This window comes from Silurus aristotelis (assembly GCF_946808225.1).
Source record: "Silurus aristotelis genome assembly, chromosome: 7".
Lineage (NCBI taxonomy): Eukaryota > Metazoa > Chordata > Actinopteri > Siluriformes > Siluridae > Silurus > Silurus aristotelis.
In genome coordinates, this window is record NC_139580.1 from 5,297,295 (window position 1) to 5,322,244 (window position 24,950).

Genomic DNA, 24,950 nt, shown 5'->3' on the forward strand with positions numbered 1-24,950 from the left:
TTTATTTGTATATTTATACCAGATATCAAAGGGATTCTCTCTTTCTCTGTCACACACACACACACACACACACACACACACACACACACACACACACACACACACACCCAAACTAATTTTTCCATTATGTTAATAGGTTCGAAGGGTGAAATCTCATTATTGGGCAACCTTCTGACCGCTTCCTGGAATGTCCTGTATGGTGACGTCACTTTGCGAATCCAGACACGCTTATCAGGTGAGATTTAGGGCGCGGCTCATACAATGCAACACACACACACACAAACACACTCACTCACTCACACACACACACACACACACACACACACACACAGGAAGTTGAGAGGTTGAGTCACTGGCTTTAGTCAGGACGTGTTTATTGTCGAAGCTCATTGCTACACACAGGAGTGGTTTTTCTTTTTAGATGTGTAGGAAGATAAAAATAACACAAAGTGCAATGGTTTTGTGTGTTTCATCACAATGAAAATAAAACCAAAAGCAGTTCTGCTAATAGTGGAAATCCAGTTAGTTCCTCTTCTCTATAACGTAATAAAGAATTGAACCCTGTGGCACTTTGTGTAATTAAAATGAAATATATACGAGTGTGTATGTGGCCTTTCTTTCTCAAATCCTTAAAGAATAATGACACGATTTGCATATAACACGTAATCACACGTGTGTTTGGTTCGTATGTGTAATGGAAACGGACCGAGGACTCGGGTTCACGTCTCATCATTAACATATAAGAGCTGGGACAAAAGTTTGTGGACACCTTATTATAAGATTGTATGTGCTTTTTAAACATCCCGTTCTACATTTAGTCCTCATTTGCTGTTATAAGAACATGAGAAGATGCTCCACTGGAGATTTGTGGAGATTTGTGGAGATTCGTTCAGCTACCAGGGTGAGGTGAGGTCTTTGTGCACATCATGCTGGAACAGGTTTTTTTTTTTTTTCTTCAGTCTTCTAGTTTAATTGATAGGAATATTGTAATCCTTTACATCCAAAAACATCCTGTACAAATTTGCTTCCAACTTTCTGGACACTTTGGAGAAGAAGCACACAAGGCAGGAATAGTCTGCTGTCCCAATATTGTACTCGATATAGCGTCTTTTCAAGAAACACGATTCCTTATAAATGATGAAAACAGGTTTCTCATCAACGCCTTGGGTGGTTCCATGAAATTCCGGAGTAAGAACGGGCACTTTGAGGATGGATTGGACTGTAGTTAATGTCAACAGTCTCCTACACTGACTCAGGACTACATTTGGCTTCTGATCATCTTCACTGCACCCCACAACATCGTATATCTGCTATAAATGGACATTCGTTGCAACCCAGATGAGGATGGGTTTCTCTTGAGTCTGGTTCCTCTCAAGGTTTCTTCCTTATGCCATCTCAGGGAGTTTTTCCTTCACCACAGTCGCCACCGGCTCGCTCATCAGGGACAAACTTACACTTATAAAGAACATATTCACTTTTAATCACCACATCATCTGTGTAAAGCTGCTTTGAGACAATGTTCATAAAAATGAATTGAATTGAATTAAAACAGTTCATACAGGTACATAATATAGAATCGCCGGGATTTTTCATCTCCTGCAAATAAATTTCCACGTAAGGCAGATGTAGTAAATGTGCATGACAGCCTTCCTCCATCAGAACGATCGAAAAATCAGATGTTCGAGGGGAAGAGCTTTCTCAATAAACAAAGGAATCATTTTATTCCCTAAAGTCTGTTACAGGAGACATCAGGACGCTGGTGGGGTTTCTGTATGTTAAGTACTGTAACTCTGTAGCTAATAACGGGAAATGTGGAGTTGTGTGAACCTCCTGCTGGGAAAACAATTCACACTTCTCCACAATAACACTGGGACTGAGATTAAACACACAGCACAACTATATACAACTTCCACCATTAAATCTGACCTTTTCTACCATGTGTGGTTCTTCTCCGAACTGTTACCACAAAGCTGAGGACACACAATTCACGTCTTTGGATGCGCTATAATACAATTTTGCGTTCACTAGAACTTGGAAACCCGAAACCAGTTCCAGCATGGCATCTGATCCTCTATTCAGATCTATGCAGACATTCAGTTCTGATCCATATTCGTAGACCTCGTCTACGTGTCGTGTTTGAGTTTTATTCAGCAGCTCTAATCCATTCAGACGAGATAATGGGTGGAGGACAATGAAGGCGAGGTGGGAACCCAGGGGACTGATTCAGATGCTAAAATCTAAACTTATGCTAACATAAAAAAGACAAAAGAAAGGGTCAGTATATGAGACTGAAGTCAACTGCAACCTGCAACTTAAACTGCAGCTGGGAATAAACAGGGGGCTATAAATTAATCAAAAATATGTTGTTCTGTAATAAATAAAAATTAGGCAAAATCCAGAGACACTTAAAACTGATCAGGTGAGGGTTAAGGGCTTTGATTTGAACTCATGACCTTTCTATTCAAAGTCTAATTCCTGAACCACTCACTTCCCAAAGTGTATTCACGGGGTATGTAGAATGGAGGTGGCCAAACTTTTTCCTATAAAGGGCCAAAAATTAAACTTTTGACCATATAACGTGGGTGATTTCCATAAGAAAATACAATCATATAAATACAATTCATAAAAAGTAAATATGACATAATTAAAAACAAATAACTAATGAATTAATGTATTTTTTCATCTCAAAATGGAAGTGTTTATTTATATATATATATATATATATATATATATATATATATATATATATATATATATATATATATATATATATATATATATATATATTTATATATATATATTTTTTTATTTATTTAGCGTTTTACTTTCCGTCAGATTTCATTTCAAAAAGCTGATCAGCTTTGATTAATTTAATAAATCGATTTGAAAAGACTTTATTTTTGACATATTTGAACTTACTAACAAATTGTAATCACTAGTATATCAGTTTCAGTCTGTAGTCCAACATGAAGGTTTTATTGGGACTGAAGCAGCTCCACCCGCAGCTTCACTTCCAGGCCGCAGAGTTAAACCCAGATGTAGCAGGTCGACGATGAGCGGTGTAGAGATCTTCGTAGGGGACATTCTGCCCCAGCATAAGTGAATTGAAGCTGAAATAATGTTTTGATGGGAAGAAAATAGTAGATGCCCGAATTGTACATTAAAATGAAAAGTTGTGAAAAGTTTCAAAGGCAAACACGTGACAGTTTTGATGCTGAAGAGTTAATATGACCATATCGATCCTAAACTGGGAAAATGAGAAGCGTCTAATATTCTTAATGTGAAATCACTGGTCAGAAAATAAGCAAAAATGAAAAAGCACTTTTCTGAGACTCTCCTGTGTCTCTGTTCTCTCATATTCACACTGAAATCACCCACACTGAGCTGAAGACTCGCTTCATTTCAGTCTGATCACAGGAAAAGTGCTGTTTATAGTCTGACTGCAGTCCAACGCCTACTGTGGAGAAAAACATCAGACCAGTCATCATCATTATCATCATCATCTTCATTATCATCATCATCATTTATTCCTCCTCCTTCTCCTCCTCATCATCATCACATATTCCTCCTCCTCCTCCTCCTCATCATCATCGTCATTATCATCATCATCTTCATTATCATCATCATCACATATTCCTCCTCCTCCTCCTCATCATCATCATCGTCATTATCATCATCATCTTCATTATCATCATCATCATCACATATTCCTCCTCCTTCTCCTCCTCCTCATTATCATCACATATTCCTCCTCCTCATCATCATCACATCTTCCTCCTCCTCCTCATCACATCTTCCTCCTCCTCTTCATCATCATCACCTCCCCCTCCTCCTCCTCATCATCATCACATATTCTTCCTCATCTTCCTCCTCCTCATTATCATCATCATCATCATCATCATTACATATTCCCCTCCTCCTCCTCCTCCTCCTCCTCATCATCATCATCATCACATCTTTCTCCTCCTCCCCTCCTCATCATCATCATCATTACATATTCCTCCTCCTCCTCCTCCTCCTCCTCATCATCACCATCATCATCATCACATCTTCCTCCTCCTCCTCCTCCTCCTCCTCATCATCATCATTACATATTCCTCCTCCTCCTCCTCCTCCTCCTCATCATCACCATCATCATCATCACATCTTCCTCCTCCTCCTCCTCCTCCTCCTCATCATCATCATCATCATTACATATTCCCCCTCCTCCTCATCATCATCATTATCATCACATCTTCCTCCTCCTCCTTCTCATTATCATCACATCTTCCTCCTCCTTCTCCTCCTGCTCCTCCTCCTCCTCATCATCATCACATCTTCCTCCCCCCCATCATCATCATCATTACATATTCCTCCTCCTCCTCCTCCTCCTCCTCATCATCATCATCACTATCATCATCATCATCCTCATCACATCTTTCTCCTCCTCCTCCTTCTCCTCATCATCATCATTACAAATTCCTCCTCCTCCTCCTCCTCCTCCTCCTCATCATCATCATCATCACATATTCTTCCTCCTCTTCCTCCTCCTCATTATCATCATCATCATCACATATTATTCCTCCTTCTCCTCCTCCTCCTCCTCCTCCTCCTCATCATCATCATCATCATCACATATTCTTCCTCCTCTTCCTCCTCCTCATTATCATCATTATCATCACATATTATTCCTCCTCCTCCTCATCCTCCTCATCACATATTCTTCCTCCTCTTTCTCCTCCTCATTATCATCATCATCACATATTATTCCTCCTCCTCCTCCTCCTCCTCCTCCTCCTCATCATCATCATTATCACATATTCTTCCTTCTCCTCCTCCTCCTTCTCATCACATATTACTTCTTCTCCTCCTCATCATCATCATCACATGTTCCTCCTCCTCCTCCTCCTCCTCCTCCTCCTCACCATCATCACATATTCCTCCTCCTCCTTCTCATCATTATCATATATTTCTTCTCCTCCTCTTCCTCAACATCATCATCATCACATATTCTTCCTATTCCTCCTTATAATCATCATCACATATTCCTCCTCCTCCTCATCATCATCATAATCATCATCACATATTCCTCCTCCTCCTCCTCCTCCTCCTCCTTATCCTCATCATCATCACATATTCCTCCTCCTCTTTATCATTATTATCAACATCCTAATTCTTAATATTATTCATATTATTAACATCATCATCATCATCATCATCATCATCAACATCATCATCAACATCATCATCGTTATGTTGTCCCTTTTCATTATTTAGAGTTTCGAGTCACAGCAGCTTGAATTGTGCTTGTGTAGATTTGTAGGGATTCTTTCAGCTGCAATCGTGTGAGTAAAGTCAGGTAGTGATGTGGGTGAGCTGAGGAGGCCTGGGGTGCAGTCAGTGTTCACATTTATCCCATTTTTCATTTAAATATGTGAATAAAAGAGATCTGAGAGAAAAAGCACTTGGCAGTGTGATGTTAAAGGGAAATAGTGAAATAATGATCAGCATTGTGATGAAGGGGAGTCACTGCTGCTACCTGTAGGTGATTATTTACTAACACGCTACATCCTGTTTGCTTTGTGTCACATGAATCATTTATTATTCATGATTTAACGTTTTATTCACTTATTTTATCATTTATGTACAGTATTTAATATTTACATTTGTATTAGATGTTATACTTTTCTCCTTGTTAACTAACAGCACATGTATATTTCTACAGGTGACCATCACACCTACACTAGATGAACAAAAGTATTAGGTCACCTGACTTTTCCAGCCATATGTGGTTCATCCTCAAATGGTTATCACAAAACTAGAGGCACAAAATTGTATAAGTGGGGGCAGTTGCAGGACATTTTCCCGTCATTTAAACTAGGAGACCTAAACCTGGTCCAGCATGACAATGTGCACAAAGCCGGCACCATGAAGATCTGAGATAGATCTTACATGAGATGGAAGATGTGGAAGATCTCCTGCACCCTAGGCCTCCTCACCTCACCTACCTGACTTTACTAACATCCTTGTGGCTGAATGTATCTCCACAAATCTCTACAAACACACTCTAAAAATCTATTGGAACATCTTCCCAGAAGAGTGGAGGTGATATTAACAGCAAATGGAGCCTAAAGGTGGTATGGGATGTTAAAAAAGAAGCACATATGAATCTTATGATCTGGTGTACACACATTTTTGACCACAAATTGTATAAATGGTGTATATGTGGTTCCCTTTCAGGAACTTGAGCTGCGTCGGAATGCTTTGGGAACGCGACTGCGTTGTCAATGCTCTAAGTAATAAGTCTAATCAGTCAAAATTGAAGACAGGCTGTCACCTGCGGGGTGACGTCACGACCAGGGAGTATAAAGCGCACCTGGAGCAAAGACTGCTTCAGCTTCTGTTTCGTTCATGAAATTTAATCTTGGTCTGTCTGTTTGTCTGTAAAAATGAAGGCATCTAAGAAGCACACCTTGCGGCTGTGTGCTTCTCCCTGTCCTCGCTTTATTTCGGGAAGGGATACTGGGGTTCGCTTATGAATCTCGCAGAAGGTTTGGAGACTGGTTTGTCCCTTTCTCCTTCCTCTGCTTGGTCCGACTCTCGTTCGGCTTCGGAGCCACGCCTACAGCCAGTATTTCATAGTTCCCAAAAAGGACAGTGGGTTGCGTCCCATCCTAGATCTACGGCAGCTGAACCGCTCTTCGATGAGGCTCCGGTTTAGGATAAATCCTCAAAACCTCAAACAGGTCGTGTCTCGGATCAGATCCGAGGATTGGTTTGTCACAGTAGATCTAAAGGATGCGTACTTTCACGTACCCATCCTACCTTCTCACAGAAAATTCCTGAGTTTTGCTTTTGGGGTCAAAGCATTCCAATATCAGGTTCTTCCATTCGGCCTTGCCCTGCCACCCCGCACCTTCACGAAGTGTGTCGATGCGGCTCTGGCTCCCCTGAGACTTCAGGGCATCCATATCCTCAATTATATTGACGATTGGTTGATATTAGCTCGATCAGAGCAGTTAGCGGTCCAGCATCTAGATGTCATTGGTGTCTAGCTGGGGTTTCATCTGAATACCTAGAAGAGTGTGCTTTCTCCATCACAAAGAACCACCTATCTCAGCGTCATTTGGTATTTGGTGACTATGTGCGCACAGTTTTCCCCTGCCCGAATAGCGTCCATCCTCACGGAGGTCAGGAAGGCCAGAGAAGAGCTGTCATGGCAGCAGTGTCCAGTGTCATTCCACTTGGCCTTCTGTATATGAGACCCCTTCAGTGGTGGGTCATTGCCCGGGGGTTCTCTCGAAAGGGCAATCCCCTCCGCACGATCAAGGTCACACAGCGATGACTATGTGCCTTAGATGGGCGGGAGAAATCCTGGATTCCTACTCCAAGGCCCGGTGTTGCGAGTTCCCAGTTGTTTAATTGTGCTTACGATGGATGCGTACCTCACGTAATGGGGAGCGGTCATGAGTGGCCGCTCTGCACAAGGTCTAGGGGACAGTGTCCATCTGAGGTGGCACATCAATTACCTAGAATTGCTGGGCATGCTTCTGGCTTTGAAGCACTTCCTCCCGGACCTCAAAAGCCATCACGTGTTGGTCCGCTCGGACAACACCTTGTTCATCTTGTATATAAAACCACCAGGGGGGTCTGTGTTCGTGCCCCTGTACAGGCTGGCATGCCTGATCCACCTGTGGGCCCAGGGGAAGCTCCTCTCCTATAGAGCAGCTTATATCCCAGGCCACATGAATGAGGCAGCAGACACCCTGTCGAGACAGGGATCCAAGCCTCGGGAGTGGCGCCTCCACCCCCAGGTGGTAGAGTGTTTTTTGGAGATTTTGGCAAAAGCCCTATGGTTCTCCCTATATACACCAGCCCTGTTGGCCTGGCCATGGCCGTGGCTGAGGCTGCGCTGCTTTCGGAAGTTTTGGAGAGAATTCGCTGGGACGGAGTCCGTCTCCTCCTGGTAGCCCTGCGGGGGGTCTCTCCCCCGAGGTGACCTTTCTCCAATCCAGAGCTCCCTCTACGAGAAGGTCGTATGCCGCGAGATGGCATCTGTTTAATGCATGGTGCTCTCGGCACCGATTAGACCCAGACCACTGCCCAGTTGGTTCAGTGCTGGAGTTTCTGCAGGAGCAGTTTGCAAAAGGGTCTGTAGAATGCAAAAAAAACCCAAACGGATGCTCCACAACGACAATGCACTCTGTCACCGGAAACTACATGATCCCACTTCCGCACCCATCCTACTTGCCTGCTCGATTAGCAGAAGGTGCTTGACGCGCTTCAAAAAGAAGACTTCCAGGACACATTCCAGCGGTGGCAGGAACGCTGGGAGCGCTGTATTACTGTACAAGGGGACTATTTTGAAGGCGATAGTATAGCTTTTTGATACCAACTCATCTACTCTTTGCTAGCTTTAAGTATATCATATAGCAAATATAGATATGTGTCTGTGTGTGAGGTGGGAAAGTGCTGACTGTTCTTGTTCATTGGCCAAATCGACTCCTTCTGAATGTTGGTCCTCAGGACCTGGTAGGGCTTCCCTGATGGAGCCCCAACACATGTGGTGTTGTAGGTCTCTGACATTTCTCCTGCTCATGGTCCTGCATCACTCAAGTGTCCTGTATTCAACTCCACTTAACACCTTTGGGATGAACTGAAATGCTAAATGATCACAAACCCCGTAGCCTTGCCCCAAAAAGTAGCGTACAAAGACTTTGCAGAAGAGTAGAGGCTAAAATGGGATCTTCAATAGTCAAGTGTCCACATACTTTGCCCCTATAGTGTAACAGCCGTGTAGACTTCATAGTACAGAGTCATACTAAAGAGCTGAATGATTTTATATGATATAACCTTTTCCAGCAAGTCAGTTTTTGTCCTGTTATGGCTGTTGGTAATGTCAAGTCGAAATGTCTAGAAAGAAGAAGAGCTCAGCAAAGAAGCAGTAGGTCATACAGAACCGGAGCGTCGAGCGCTGAAGCGTGACGTGTTTAAAAAGTCTCAGTTTCAACACTCACCACTGGGACGTGAAGTGTCTCTGGTGTAGCAGCAAAATTCCATATAAATGCCTGCGGTTTGGTTCAGAGTTATTATTGTAGTGTTACTACTGTGGAAGTGTTGCTTTCCTGCCTGTATCTGTATTGTGGAAACACTGAGTCTTTTATGGATTTTTAAGCACATGGATGTTCCTTTTGTTTTAACAAACTCAATAAAAGACAAAAGTAGACAAGATTTGGACAGTAAATGAATGGAAGAAATGTTCTGTGGCCAGAGGAGACAAATTATGTTTGAGAACAGGAAAGATGATGTTGGCTCAGGACTACAGATCTGCATCTGATCACCATCACTGCACCTCAACATCGTTTATCTGTGATGAATGGACATTCGGTGCAACCCAAGATGGGGACAGGTTTCCTCTTGAGTCTGGTTCCTTTCAAGGTTTCTTCCTCATGCCATCTCAGGGAGTTTTTCCTTCACCACAGTCGTCACCGGCTCACTCATTAGGGACAAACTTACACTTATAAAGAACATTTTTTTGATTCTTTATCATTACATTATCTGTGTAAAGCTGCTTTGAGACAATGTTCATTGTTTAAAGCGCAATACAAATAAAAATGAATCGAATTGTAGATGTTATCAGACTGCCTCACCCCCACAGTCAAACATGGAGGCAAAAGTTTAATGGTTTGGGGTTGTTTCAAATCAGGGAAGGTTGGAGACTAATTACGGGTGAAAGTAAACCAACATGGCAACCATTCCATACTTCAACACAATGCAATTCTGTCTGGACTGTGGCTCATTGAAACCAACAATGAGTTTAAAGAGCAAACAGTCATCTGGAGTGATATCTATCATGGAACGACCTGCCCAGTCACCACACCTAAATCCTATTGAACTTCTCTGGAATGAACTGGATCTCAAGAAAGAAATCTTCAACTAGTGAAGAGCATCTTCGGCACGTTTTAGACATCTCATAAATTCCTGGATACCCAGAATGATCATCCTGACGAGGACTTTTTGCTCGTAAATTTGCTTTGGATCTATTTGCACTCCACACACTTAAGTTTATACACTTCACAGACCTCATATTTGTTTATTTTCAACCACAATCTGTATAAAGACTTGCTATGTGCATTACTAATATTTTAGCAGATCACTTTTAAAATTTTGAATAGATTTAATTTTTATGCACCATAAGGACTGAAAATTGTGTTGTTCCCTGTGCAATGACTAGAATCTATCAATCTAGCTAAAGAATCTATCTATTAAAATGATCATCCAGATAAGAAAGTTTTCCCTTCTGAGTATGGATACTATCTCCTTTCGTTCTTTCTAATGTTCTCTCGTGGTTCTCCCAAAGATGAAAACACACCAGGGTTCTACGTAAATAAACTAAACACTACACGTAAATGTAAACTGTGAATCTGTTTATATACTTAAAAGCTTGACTTCGCACTCATCATGCTTTTATATATTACAATCAGCATTCCAATTCATCCCAAACGTGTTTAATAGAGTTTAATAGCAGGAGATCTTTCACTCCAAATCACATAAACCAGATCTTCATAAAGCTGGCTTTGAGCACAAAGGTACTGCCATGCTGAAACAACTTTCGAATGAAGAAACAAGTTCATGCTCCCATATCCAATGACGTCCTATACGTCCTACAAAAAGTTTTGAAAGAACCCCATATAGCTGGAAAAGTCAGGGGTCCCAATAAAAAAGTCCTTATAAAGTTTACTACAAGCCACTTGTGTGTGGTGTTTAGAGACATCTGTAGTGAAGGTTGTTACAGTCAAGGTCAAGATTAGGATGCACTTTAGCAAAGAAGGAGAGAGACAACAGGAAATACAAGAGAAATAATCGGTAAAATATCACTGCAGTAAAAGTGTTTCCTTTAACTATCACTTGAGTAAAAGTACAAAAGTATTTGCCCTTAAATGTACTTAAATATCCAAAGTACTTAGATTTATTATTTATTTATGGCTCTAATGTGCCTGTTATTATTTTTCTCACAAGATTCTTTGCTTAATGAACTCAGTTTATGTGAAAAGACTCGAATGTGACTCTTAACACACCGATTTATTAATAGAATTATATTAATGAGTCTAAACACTGATTGATCTTTATTTAAATTATCATGAGCCCAAAACCTTTTTTTGAACAGTGAGATCATTTGAAATGTATTGAAGTTAAAGTTTCCCCAAATGAAAATCCTTCAGTAAAGTACAGACATGCAGAAAAGCTAACTTACAGTAACGCATTACATTTACTTCCCTACTGTCCACCACTGATCATAAGCATGTAGGCAGGTTTTCATCCATGCTCCATTATCAAGTCATGCTAATAGATGGAAAAGACTCGTGTCGTTTAGTCGCTTGTCTTTATGGGAATGTCCAGCAACCTGTGGAATCTGTACACTTATATCAGCTTTGGTATAGATATTTTTTTGAAATTGACAAAATAATGCACTTATTAGTTGATTGATTTATGTCTTACATGCTAGGTGTCATTGCTGAAGCAGATTAGCAAAGTGAGCTAGCTGTACCAGAGACATGTAAACACTCAAGGCATCGGTTATGTTTATTGCTTCTTTTTATTTTTTTTTATTTTTTAATGTCTCTAAAAAGGGGTCAGGGTAATGACAAGAGCAAACTGTAGATATAGAGTTTATGTTGGGTTTTTTTTGTCTTCCATTAACAGAGTTGGAAAGAGTAAAAGAAATATTCTACTTAAGTAAAAGCGCTATTACTTCAATGAAATTTGACATAAGTTTACATAAGTAAAATCTACTCAAGTAAATGTAGCATGTTTAAAATTTACTTTTTTTTCTTTACAGCAAGGGGTGAGGTGGGGGATTCTATCATATATCCAAAAGAACACAGAGATATACATTTCAAACTAAAAAAAAATAAATAAATAAATAAATAAAAAAAAAACAACAGAGTCCATGATTGAGTCTAATGTGAGTTATGCATTTTTACAGAAAAAAACCCCTCCTGTTATAATGTCAATTATGATAATGAGAGAAATTTAGAAGCGCAGATTCAGAACTCAGACAGTAAACGATTGACTGCATTGACGACTCCGGCGTTTTTCCGCGGTGATGAAACGCAACGTTTTGATCGGACGTTGCATTCTCCAAAAAAGTGTGAGACTGGTTATTCAGTCATACTCAAATCGAATGCAACAGTCTCAATTCAAAATATATAACACTTTTCATTCATTTTACATGATACTCAAATCATGACATTGGTAATACAGCGTGTATTGTGAGAATTTTAGCCCCAAGTCACCTTAATTTCCAACCCCGGTGCTAACCAACATTAGCAATGTCACGCACTGATGCAAAGCAACAGTACAGCAATTATGTAATCTGAAGATAAAAGTATTATTAACTGAACTCAAAATGCTTTTGTACGTTTAATGTTGAGTTTTTATAAGCTGCTAGTTTATGAAGAGTAAAGTGTCGTTAAAAAATGGCCAGGGGGTTGTTTCTTTAGAAATCGACAGTATTTCCCTTTCAGCTGGGTCTGGATCACTAGCGTCTGTCTTGTCCATCTTCATCTTTCTTTCTTTCTGAGTTTAGCGCATTTGTTCTCTACCCATCAATCGATCAGTACAATAGTTTCTGGGCAGCGATTTTTTTCCATTTGCATTATTTTATTTATTCATTTATTTTTACTCAGTAACAGATATGATTTAACATGTAGTTATGTACAATAGAACAACCAGTTGTATGAAAACCTGCCCAATATCGTTTATGTATTTAACTGCTAAAACAGTCGTGACCCATCCATCATTAACAGCATGAACTTCTTCAGCAGTTTGAGTTACAGGATCTCGTCTGCAGGATCGGACCACACGGACCAGCCTTCGCTCCCCACATGCATCAATGAGCCTCGGCCGCCCACGACCCTGTCGCCGTTTCACCACTGTTTCCTACCTTGGAGCACTTTTCATAGATACTGGCCACTGCAGACCAGGAACATCTCACAAGAGCTGCAGTTTTGGAGATGCTCTGACCCAGTCATCTGGACGTCACAATTTGTCCAAGTCGATCAAATCCTTGCGCTCGCCGATTTTTCCTGCTTCCAACATCAACTTTGAGGACAAAATGTTCATTTGCTGCCTAATAAATAAATCCATTCACTAACAGGTGCCATGATGAAGAAAGAATCGGTGTTCTTCACTTCACCGCTCATAATGTTACGCCTGATCTGTGTACTTTAAACAACTACTTCAAAAAGAAGTACACAAAAATATTCTCAATTACAGTAACGCGAGTAAACATGATTCGTTACATTCGTTTACTAATGTAATTCGTCTACTTTCCTTACTGTCTGTGAATGTGAAAGAAATGCTGGCTGTTAGTAGCAAACTGAAGAAATATCGGACTATGCAGGATGTAGAAAAGAATCATTAGGCTATCATTGGATTTGACAATTTACTGTGTCATACTTAATTCGAAAAGCATCGAATAAATTGCTTGTTGTTTCAGTTTGTTGCTTGCAGCATGTACTGTATACTCGACATACACAGTGGTGAAGTTGAAGAATAGTGTTTAATACAGTGGAGGATGCAACGGACACTTCATCTTGCGTGGACAACAACAGGGATAAGTTCACCTCGTTGGAGCTGAAGATGCTCCAACGTTTTTCACCTCCATGCCCTCTCAGATGCTCATTGTTTTCCATGTCTTTATCTCTACACCATTCACATGTGAGACTGTCATTGCCTTGGACAAGTGCGAAGTTTTCCTTTTGCTTAGAAATTCCCTTTTATTGCACACAAAAACGCCCACACCTTAAACACCAACTTGTCAAAAAAGTCACAGCTATTATTAACCGAGAAAGCATTAGCATAGACTTCGGCCATATGGAAACATGTCAGAGAGGACGGTACATAGTAGGAATGTTTGCTGTTCCTCTTTCAGGTGATCTTTGACTCTATACCAGATGGCCATGAAGTACACAAGTGCCTCCTCAGCGTTTGTCAGGGACAAAGAACTGCAGAGGAAACGAAACAATGGGATGCGTTGCGTTGCTGTTTTTAATAATGCAAAAAAACAGCATGCAGAAATGTAGTGCTGAATCGCAGCTTGGATGAAAGCGTTTATTATAGAAAATGTCTAATTGGAAAAACGGCTTTTTTAGTAACTGCTTGTAAGGGACCACGTCTAGCCAATTTCAGCACTACAAGAAAATATGGATAGTAAAGTCAGGTGCTGATGTAGATTGAAGAGGTGCAGCGTTTCAATTCATCCCAAAGGTGTTCAATCGGGTTGAAGTCAGAGCTCTCTAGCAGGAGCTCTTCCACTCCAACTCATGTAAAGCATATCTTCATCATGCTGGAACAGGTTTGGGTCTCCTAGTTCAAGTGCAGCATCCAGAGATGCCTGGTAGAATTGGGGTAACATTTTGGAAAGAATCACATATGGCTGGAAAAAATCAGGTGTACTAATACTTTATATCCATACAGTGTGTATATGAATCTATTGCATGTTATATGAGGTGGTATAAAAACCTTTTGAGACTAGTTTTGTAAACAGCCACACAAGACTGCACACACAGTCACATGGAGCACCGACCCTCATTACTCAGTGTGCCAAAAGACATCGTCCTGTGTACATCGGGAGCTGTGCAACTGGTGCTATTCTGACCACGTGCACACCCTGTGACCGAGCTCCTTATCACACGTGAGTTTCTCACCAGTAACACCATGATCTCCGCACCCATCCCACTCTACTGCGGACTTCGTCCTCTTCCTGAATATGAAGATCCAAATCAAAGGTCGCCGTTTTGACTCCAAAATGTCGATTGACAAAGAAGACTTTCAGGACTCATTCCAGAAGTGGCAGGAACGCAGAACTAGTCTCAAAACTTTTTGATACCAACTCGTATGCCATATCTTTGAATCATTCCATATCTTTATAGCCAGGTGTTATATCTTATTAATTGGTTTGTCGGTTAGGAAGATTGTTGAAGTTTCTCACACTCACTGGTAGTTTTACTGTTTGGATGAAACAAGGACACACACTTTATTAGCAAGAGAAAGATAACATTAGGGTTGATTAATAGACCAACAAGGACTGTTCAGACAGCCGTGATAACAGGTTCGAGCCCATGAATAGGGACAACCGGATCGATCCTAAAGCAGAAGTTTGATAGTAGTGTGGTATAAAGAGAATTGATTCTCCTAAAACAATGTTTTTTGGTATTTACTGAATATGAATAGAAAATATTTGGTTCTTATTCAAACACGTTGAGATTCTGTCACTAGGTCAGGTATCATCCATCATCTGGATGATCTGAAATTTTATTACAAAAGGCGGGAGAGTCAAAGAAGAAAGAGGGAAAATTTCACCATTGCCTTGTTCATACACAAAAACCCTGAAAGAGGCAGGAAGTTAGAAATACATGATGACAGTTTGAATATGGTTTATGTGAAGAATTATACTGTGTTATAAGTTTGTCTAAATTTATAAATAAATGATTAATCATTTAAATACATGTAACAAAAGAAAAGTCCAGTCCATTGCATTTTAGATTATATTAAGAATGATGGCTTTCAATAATACTGCTTTGGTATCTGTATTAGTATTGGTGGTACTGGTACCAGACTGGTATTGGGTTGAATAGAATAGAAAGATAAAGGTAAACCCTGATCCCTGTGAATTATTCTGGATAGATTTTATGATCTTATATTATACAGTGTAGTAAGCACACAAACAAACAATTGTTGTAGACAATTTAAGTGATGTAATGTTACAGAAATGAAAAAAAAACCCCAAAGAATTTTCTGCATTTAAATCACTCCCCACATACTGTCATTATAACTTTCACTCTTCTGGGAAGATGTTCCACTAGATTTTGTGGAGATTTGTGGAGATTCAGTCAGCCACAAGGGTGTTAATAAAGAGAGATACTAATGTAGGTGAAGTGAAGAGGCCTAGGGTGCAGTCAGCGTTCACATTCATCCCAAATGTGTTATAGGGCTGGAGATCTTCACTTGAATGAACATTGTCTCAAAGCAGCTTTACACAGTTAATGTGGAGATAAAAAATTTATGAGATGTTCTTTATAAGTGTAAGTTTGTCCCTGATGAGTGAGTTGCTTTACCAGCTGTGGTAAAGGAAAAATTCCCTGAGATGGCATAAGGAAGAAACCTTGAGAGGAACCAGACTCAAGAGAAACCCGTCCTCATCTGGGTTGCACCAAATGTGAATATATTTATTTGCAGTGATGGTGATCAGATGCAGATCTGTAGTTCCGAGTCAGTGTAGCAGACTGTTGACATTAACTACAGTCCAAATCCATCCTCAAAACTTCTGTGTTACTCCGTAATTTTATGGATCCCCTGGGCATTGCTGAGAAACATCTCCAGCTGCACAGAGGCAGGCCGGGACGAAGCGGGCAGATCCGAGGAGAGGTGCAGGAACAGTGGTCACTGGTGCCACAGGAGCATGTTTGACTCGACAGAAAAAGAGCGAGAGATCTTCTATTCCAACCTATGTAAAGCAGATCTTCAGCTTGTCCACTGGGGCATTGTCATGCTGGAACAGGTTCGGGTCTCCAAACCTGTTGGAGATTTAATGCTCTTGTATTCAGTTTCAATTGCATCCAGATGATTGTGACGATTGTGTGTCTCTGTTGTGATGCTCAGTAGAATAGCAATATACATATTTACATATATCAACTTCCTGAAAAAGACATTTTATTATTTTTTTTCTTGCAAATAAAAAGCATTGAGTTCATAAAGGAATGCTGAAACAAGTTTGTGTCTCCGAGTTCAAATGAATGGAAAACTTCATGCTACCACACCCAGAGACATCCTATACATACATTTTTGCGCCTCCAAATTCTCAAATCAGGCTGGAAATCTCTGGTCTCCTGATACTTATACTGATACTTTAACTGCATTGAGACAACCAGACCACCAGATTATCCCACTGAGAGAGTTTCCAGAGTTAAACTAATCACTTGCCTCCACATCTCACTTGTACAAATTCACCCAATAGTGCACTTCTGAATCAGAAAAAAAAAAAAAAAGAGTACCATTGAATAATCACCACATAAATATTTATTTAAATAGAGAATAACAGAAGCAAAATCACTGCATATACAAAATACAGCTGGAGATACTGTACATGCTTCCAGTTTGACATCATCCAGGACAGAAGATTCCTAAAGACGACTTGAAAACTGATTGGCTACAAATCCAGACATACATTCAATCAGACGCAGTAACATTTCACAACTTCCGATTCTGTATTTTATCCATTGGCTTGTGTTACTCTAAAAACAGAGCTTTTGTTTGCATTACATTGCATCTTTCACAGTCTTGTTTAAGAACCAAAAAAAAAGAAATCATCAATATTATATACAACAATTAAATCAAGAATAACATCATTGACTGATGACATCATTGACTGAGGAACTAATTATGCTTTATATCATATGCAAAGTTTCATGATTAGAGCTTTATTTTAGGAACGAGGACATCAGTGTTGTGGGTGATTTCTCAGGATCCTCGCTTCAGACTCTCATTTCTTGCCGGGACCGTAGGGGTCACGAGTTTGATCGCCAGCATTTTCATTGCCTTGCTGCAGGTGACTATCCAGGTCTTGCATGTGACATGTGGGAAGCATACAGCCACCTAGAGAACTGCAAGACCAAAACACACAAAACACAATTGTAATACATGCATTCTTTAAAAAAGATTAGACCCTTATTTCTGCATATATCTGACATACTGAGTACTATATATATATATCTATATATCTATATCTAGATATATATATATCTTTGCTTGTTATGATCAAACACTTGATGTCACCCAATTGAGGATGGGTTTCCCTTTTGAGTCTGGTTCCTCTCAAGGTTTCTTCCTCATTACATCTAAGGGAGTTTTTTCCTTGCCACAGTCGCCATGGCTACTCCTCAGGGATAAATACACATCGTTCACCTCAACTCTTAAATTCTGTAAAGCTGCTTTGAGGCGATATCTGTTGGGAAAAGCGCTATAGAAATAAACTTAACTTGACTTGACTTGTTTGAATAAGAAGATTAACAGTCTTGTCTTACTTTATTCGGGTGATTAAACAGATACAGATTCACTCTTATGACCATCCTGATCGAAATTCACACTTTTACAAATTGTTAGAAAAAGCTACAATTCCAGACCAGACAGATGGAATTAATGAGAATCGTAATGAGGAGCTTGTTTGTAAAGAAGGTTGGGGATTAAAATCATTTTTCTCACATCCAAAACAGAATAAATGCAGCTGCCATTGAACAAATAGCCGGAGAAAAGATTCAGGAGGTGAGCGAATCACTTTTGTTTCTTGTACAGAGTTTATCAGGGGTTTCACTTTATAAACGAAGCAAGAATCACCAAATGAACGAACCACCACTAATTGACCGAAAGTGTGGAAGTCCATCTTTTATTGGAAGGAAGTGACAGAATCGTGCATACTTACAATGGTACGCTGATGTTGATATCCTGTAAAGGAGCGCTGGACGAATTAAAGCTGCTGTTGTTATCCGAGCTGGAAAAGGCATTAAATCCTGGTTTTAAAACATTTGTAGATCGATATTTTCTCTCTAAAAATGTGCCTAAATAAAGGGGGGGGAACAGAGTCCTCCTAAATATTTCTACACATTTTTACACTTTGTTAGCCATTTTCATTCAATCTTCTCTGATCCTTTCTACATTAGTGCTTCATTCTTATCCAATAGACCAACGGTTAAACGTCTTACCGTGGTCTGTTCTGTGTGTTATTATAGAGAGGATTCCCAAGAACCAAGCTCAGGAGAAGTACGCTGAAGGTCCAGAGAGGAAACATGATGACTGATCTTTCAAGTGGAGACTTTTTGAAATAAATGAATCAAAGTTCATTGTATTTATACACCTCAAATCGCTCACACTACTTTGTAAACACCCTGTTATCGATTCATCCGTGGTGTTTGAACAAAAAACACACATTGTTAGTTAAAAAAAATAAAAGAAGGTCAAAATCTGGCCTGGTGAGTTGTGAGAACAGGTTTGAGCTCATGAGTCTGTGTGAACGGCCTTGGACATTTTGGTGTGGTCTTTATCTCAAATGATAGAGCTATAAGACGGAAAACAAAAGGAATACTGTGTGGGACACATCAATACTCAATTCAGTGACTACAATTATATACAGAGGAACATAACAGGGCCCTTAGACAAAAGTTCTGATCAAAACCATCCAAATATACGTGCAATACTATAAATCATTACGGAAACTATTACATAGAACACAATGCTCTTCGAGGAACTGCCCAGTGGTCCAGGTTCATTAACCTTTTCTGGTTTTTATCCCAAAGATCGGAAGCTACCAAGCCGAGGTCTGTTGGCTTGAAATCATAAGCCTGAAAAAAGCATCAGATTTATGGAATGTTTTCTGATTCATAGCATTGAACATTTATTTGAATCGTTTTGATCAGAAATTTTGTCTAAAGTTTTTGGATTCCACCTCATGTGGAGTTTGGATACTGGACCTCCTTGAGTGTTTAAAGGCTCTGGCATGGACAAGCTGGTTTTGGATCTATGATGAGCACAAATGTTGAGCTCAGTAGCTTCTGGTTCCACAACGTCAAATGACTGTACAACACTCATAATCACACACCCCAGTGCTCATGTTAGTTCTCACTCTTCAGTGTTCTGTATTGTTTAAAGACTATAATCAAACTCTTGATATCACCCAAATGAGGATGGGTTCCACTTTTGAGTCTGGTTCCTCTCAAGCTGGTTCCTCAAAACATCTAAAGGGAGTTTTTCCTTGCCACAGTCTCCATGGCTGCTCATCAGGGATAAACACACATCATTCACCTCAACCCTTACAATTCTGTAAAGCTGCTTTGAGGCGATATCTGTTGTGAAAAGCGCTAAACTTGACTTCACTTAAAGGTGTTGTTCCTCTGTATAGTCACTGAATTGACTATTCATGTGTCCCACACAGTATCCCTTTTGTTTTCTAGCTTATAACCTATCGCTCAACAGGACACCTATCATTTGAGATAACGACCACACCAAAGCATCCAAAGCGTTCACACAGACTCATGGGCTCAAACCTGTTCTCACGACCAGGTCACTCTGAAGTCCATTTATCTAACATCTTTTTTCTCTCTCTTTGTTTCTTTAATGAAAAGACTGTGTGTTTTGTCCAAACAGTAACCTGCGAATGTAAGACCATTCACCACGGATGAATCGATAACAGGGTGTTTACAAAGTAGTGTGAGCGATTTGAGGTGTATAAATACAATGAACTTTGATTCATTTATTTCAAAAAGTCTCCACTTGAAAGATCAGTCATCATGTTTCCTCTCTGAACCTTCAGCGTATTTCTCCTGAGCTTGGTTCTTGGGAATCCTCTCTATAATAACACACAGAACAGACCACGGTAAGACGTTTAACCGTTGGTCTTTTGGATAAGAATGGAGCACTAATGTGGAAAGGATCAGAATGAAACATAAGATTGAATGAAAATGGCTAACAAAGTGTAAAAATGTGTAGAAATATTCAGGAGGACTCTGTTCCCCCCCTTTATTTAAGCACATATTTTGAAGCTAATATCGATCTATAAACGTCTTAAAAGCAGGATTTCATTCCTTTTCCAGCTCGGATAACGTTAGCAGCCTTAATTTATCCAGCGCTCCCTTAAACACATCCAAGGAACATTTTGAGTTTCTGTTACTGTATGTATGCACGGTTCTGTCACTTCCTTCCAATAAAAGATGGACTTCCACTCTTTCGGTTAATTAGTGGTGGTTCATTCAATCGTTCATTCTTGCTTCGTTTATAAAATGAAACCCCCAATAAACTCGCTCACCTGTTTTTTGTTAACTCACAGCTGCATTTATTCTGTATTGGATGTAAAAAAATTGATTAAAATTCCCAAACTTCTTTACAAACAAGCTGCTCGTTATGATTCTCATTAATTCCATCTGTATTTGGTCTGAAATTTTAGCTTTTTCTTACAATTTGTAAAAGTGTGAATTTCTGTCAGGATGGTCATAAGACTGAATCTGTGTAATGGGGAAAATCACCTTAATAAAGCAAAACACGACTTTACAGCGATAAATAACCTGAAGACTGCCGAATATTGTGGGTTTCATGTTTAACAGAAGGATGTGTGGTTGTACATGCAGGGCCAACACCAAGTACTGAAGATATAACATTTTATTTAAATTCTCATTAAATCAACATTTTACAAATACAATGAGAGAGAGAGAGAGAGAGAGAGAGAGAGAGAGAGAGAGGAAGAGAGATAGATAGATAGATAGATAGATAGATAGATAGATAGATAGATAGATAGATAGATAGATAGATAGATAGAGAGGGGGATAGATAGATAGATAGATAGATAGATAGATAGATAGATAGATAGATAGATAGATAGATAGATAGATAGATAGATAGATAGATAGATAGATAGATAGGGGGAGAGAGAGAGAGAGAGAGAAATAGATAGATAGATAGATAGATAGATAGATAGATAGATAGATAGATAGATAGATAGATAGATAGATAGATAGATAGATAGATAGATAGAGAGGGGGAGAGGGGGAGATAGATAGATAGATAGATAGATAGATAGATAGATAGATAGATAGATAGATAGATAGATAGATAGATAGATAGATAGATAGAGGGGGGGGGATAGATAGATAGATAGATAGATAGATAGATAGATAGATAGATAGATAGATAGATAGATAGATAGATAGATAGATAGAGAGGGGGAGATAGATAGATAGATAGATAGATAGATAGATAGATAGATAGATAGATAGATAGATAGATAGATAGATAGATAGAGGGGGGGGGGAGAGAGAGAGATAGATAGATAGATAGATAGATAGATAGATAGATAGATAGATAGATAGATAGATAGATAGATAGATAGATAGATAGATAGATAGATAGATAGAGAGGGGGAGATAGATAGATAGATAGATAGATAGATAGATAGATAGATAGATAGATAGATAGATAGATAGATAGATAGATAGATAGATAGATAGATAGATAGATAGATAGATCACTTTGTTTATCCCTCCTGGAAAGTAAATGTAGAACAGCTGCCCAAAAACTCTGATATTATAGATGTAAAAGAGAATAAATATATAGAGTATAAAGAGACGTATATAAGCACATTATATATCTATATGAAAGCGTTAGTGTGTACAGATACAGTGAGGGTGTGATGTAGTGCAATAAAGTGCATACAGTAGCAGTACATGTGATTCTCTTATCACTACTGTCAGTGGACTGACCTTCAAAAGATCGATTTATATTTTTTTGGAAAAACTTGTGTAAAGGTGTGTGTGTTTTGTGTGTTTTGTTCTAGCACTCAGGAATTGTGCTGTGCATTTTCTACATTCGTTATACACGTACTGGATCGTCGCCTGCAGCAAGGCAATGAAAAGGCTGGCAACAAAACTCGTGACCCTTTCGGTCCCGGCAAGAGATGAGAGTCTGATGCGAGGATCCTGAGAAATCACACGTAACACTGATGTCCTCGTTCCTAAAATAAAGCTCTAATCATGAAACGTTGCATATGATATAAAGCATAATTCCACTTTAACACATCAGTCAATGATATTCTTTATGTAATTGTGTTACGTTCCTACCTTGTCTAGGCCTAGCGGAGTGGCACAGGCAAAAGAACATGGACAGTGCCAAAAAAAGAAACATAGGGGAAAAAAAAGTGTACTCTAGGCTGTACTTTGAAAACTAGCCTAACTAACAAACAGCAACACACTAATTGACTACACTTGGCTACGCGATTAAAAAAATACAAGGGGTGGCACCTGCCCTCTAACCCAGGGTGTCTAAACAATGATCAAACCTACATGGTGGAATGTAGGTGTGCACACATGCTTACCTGTTCTCAAACCACATGAGCTAGCATGACGGGGGCAACTTGCAGACACGGGGTGCAACTAGCAGATGGGGGGGCAGAGCAAACAAGGGGTGAGGAAAAATAGAAACCAGGTAACAGCACAGATACGTAACACCTGTTGCATATAGTATTGTTTCTAGATTAACACAAGCCAGTGAATAAAAAAACCACAGAGTCTGAAATCAGTTGTGAAATGTTACTGCGTCTGAGTGAATGTATGTCTGGATTTGTAGCCAATCAGTTTTCAAGTCATCTTTAGGAATCTTTTGTCCTGGATGATGTGAAACTGGAAAAATGTACAGTATCTCCAGCTGTATTCATCTCTATGTCTGTATATGCAATGATTTTGCTTTTGTTATTCTCTATTAAAATAAAGTATTTATGTGGTGATTAAGCAATGGAACTATTGGGTGGATTTGTACAAATATACAAGTGAGATGTGGAGCCAAGCGTTCAGTTTCAGTCTGGAAAATCTCTCAGTTGGTAAATCTGGTGGTCTGGACTCAATGCAGTTTAAGTATCATTATAAGTATCAGGAAACCTGTTTTTCAGCCAAATGTGGTAGCATGAAATTTTTCCTTTACTTAAACTAGGAGACCCAAACCTGTTCCTGCATGACATTGCCCAAATCCAGCTCCATGAAGATCTGTACACAACCCCAGGTCATGTTTAGGATCAGGATCAGCATTACCATTAACTTTCTATTCTATCCAATACCAGTCTGGAGTCAGCTCCACCAATACACAATACCAATACCAGTATTTCTGAAAGCCATCATTATTAATATGAAATAAAATGCGATTTTCTGTGATATACAAAGCCAAGTAAGACACGAACCATAATGTGTTATCAAGTTGATGCACAGTAGTGTTTAAAGATGTTTAATAATGCAAAGGATGATGAGAAGTGAAATTGTAAAGCCATGCCTTCTCTCCTGGCGTGAACGTGAGTACTGTGGTGGTATTCAGTCTGGGCCATGCGATGGTCGTTTTGAGATAAATATAGGCTGAGACCGTTACCACCTGACAGGTTTTAACCGGATCTCCAGGGGGTCTAGTGGGAGAAAGTGAGGCCGGACACCAACCCACCAAGTGTTCTAATTTTCCTGAGTGTTGCTATGGTACTAACCAAGCTCCTGATTCAGCTTCTACATCTGGATTTTAGCCTCTGATAAACAACTTCCAGAAATAGGATCTACCAGACTCGATCAGTATACTTTCGGATTTTTCTTTCTCCAGATTATGTTTGGTTATTTTTATATATATATATATATATATATATATATATATATATATATGTATACATTATGAAAGTCCTAAGAGGTCATGCATTATAATTTTTTTTCTTTCTTGATTTTTTTCGAATCATCCATGATGCTGTGATGATGCTGCTTGATGCTCTTATGCGGAATACACAGAAAAATGAAGTTTATTTTGTGATCACAGGAAAACAGGAAAGAAATATTTTAATGCATGGCCTCTTAGGACTTCCTAATCCATGGCTTTCCCAATCTCCCCTTTATTGTCAATGTACACTTCTTGTGCTTGCACATGGCAGCATTTCCTTAAAGATTCTGTCACATAGGCAGGAGCTAAATAGTCTGTCTGTACTTAAAATAATTTTTTTTCCAAAAAGAAGGTTGATATTAGCATAGAAATGAATAGGTGATCCATATTAAAAGGAGGGCTTGTGAGTCCAAAGGCTTATGTAATAAACTTCAACTGAGATAATAACATTCCGAAAAAAGCCCTTATAACGCCATGGGTTTGCCCCAAAGGGGACACGCTGGTATAAACCGAAGTTATGTTAAGAAAACCTCGGCGCTACGACACTAATATTTGTTAACTGAAGTGCGTATGGTGATGTCAGGGGATGCACCTGACAGCCTCTCAACCTCCACCAACTTGAATACCAATGTGAAGTTTAATGAACAAGTCAGTGGGAGTTCGAAAGCAATAACTGACTTATCGCGAGGCCCAGCGGTGTTTTCAAAAAAGCATCACAGCACTTTGAAAGTCTGTAGAAACCGATGACTCAA

General features: G+C 39.5%; 2 long non-coding RNA genes across 3 annotated transcripts in view; one reads left to right on the forward strand and one right to left on the reverse strand.

Moving 5' to 3' along the window:
* LOC310729170 overlaps positions 1-18,870 on the reverse strand; it is a 226,618-nt gene extending 207,748 nt beyond the window's left edge. For both annotated transcript variants that reach the window (XR_014534463.1, XR_014534464.1), the window contains exons 1-2: positions 18,741-18,870; positions 18,031-18,529 (exon numbers count right to left, since the gene is read on the reverse strand). This is a non-coding gene — a long non-coding RNA (uncharacterized lncRNA). The remainder of the gene's footprint in view (positions 1-18,030; positions 18,530-18,740) is intronic.
* A 1,436-nt stretch (positions 18,871-20,306) lies between these two features.
* LOC310729303 lies at positions 20,307-23,306 on the forward strand. The gene is made up of 3 exons (XR_014534544.1): positions 20,307-20,407; positions 20,625-20,702; positions 22,650-23,306. It is a non-coding gene; the product is annotated as an uncharacterized lncRNA (long non-coding RNA).
* The last annotated feature ends 1,644 nt before the right edge of the window (positions 23,307-24,950 follow it).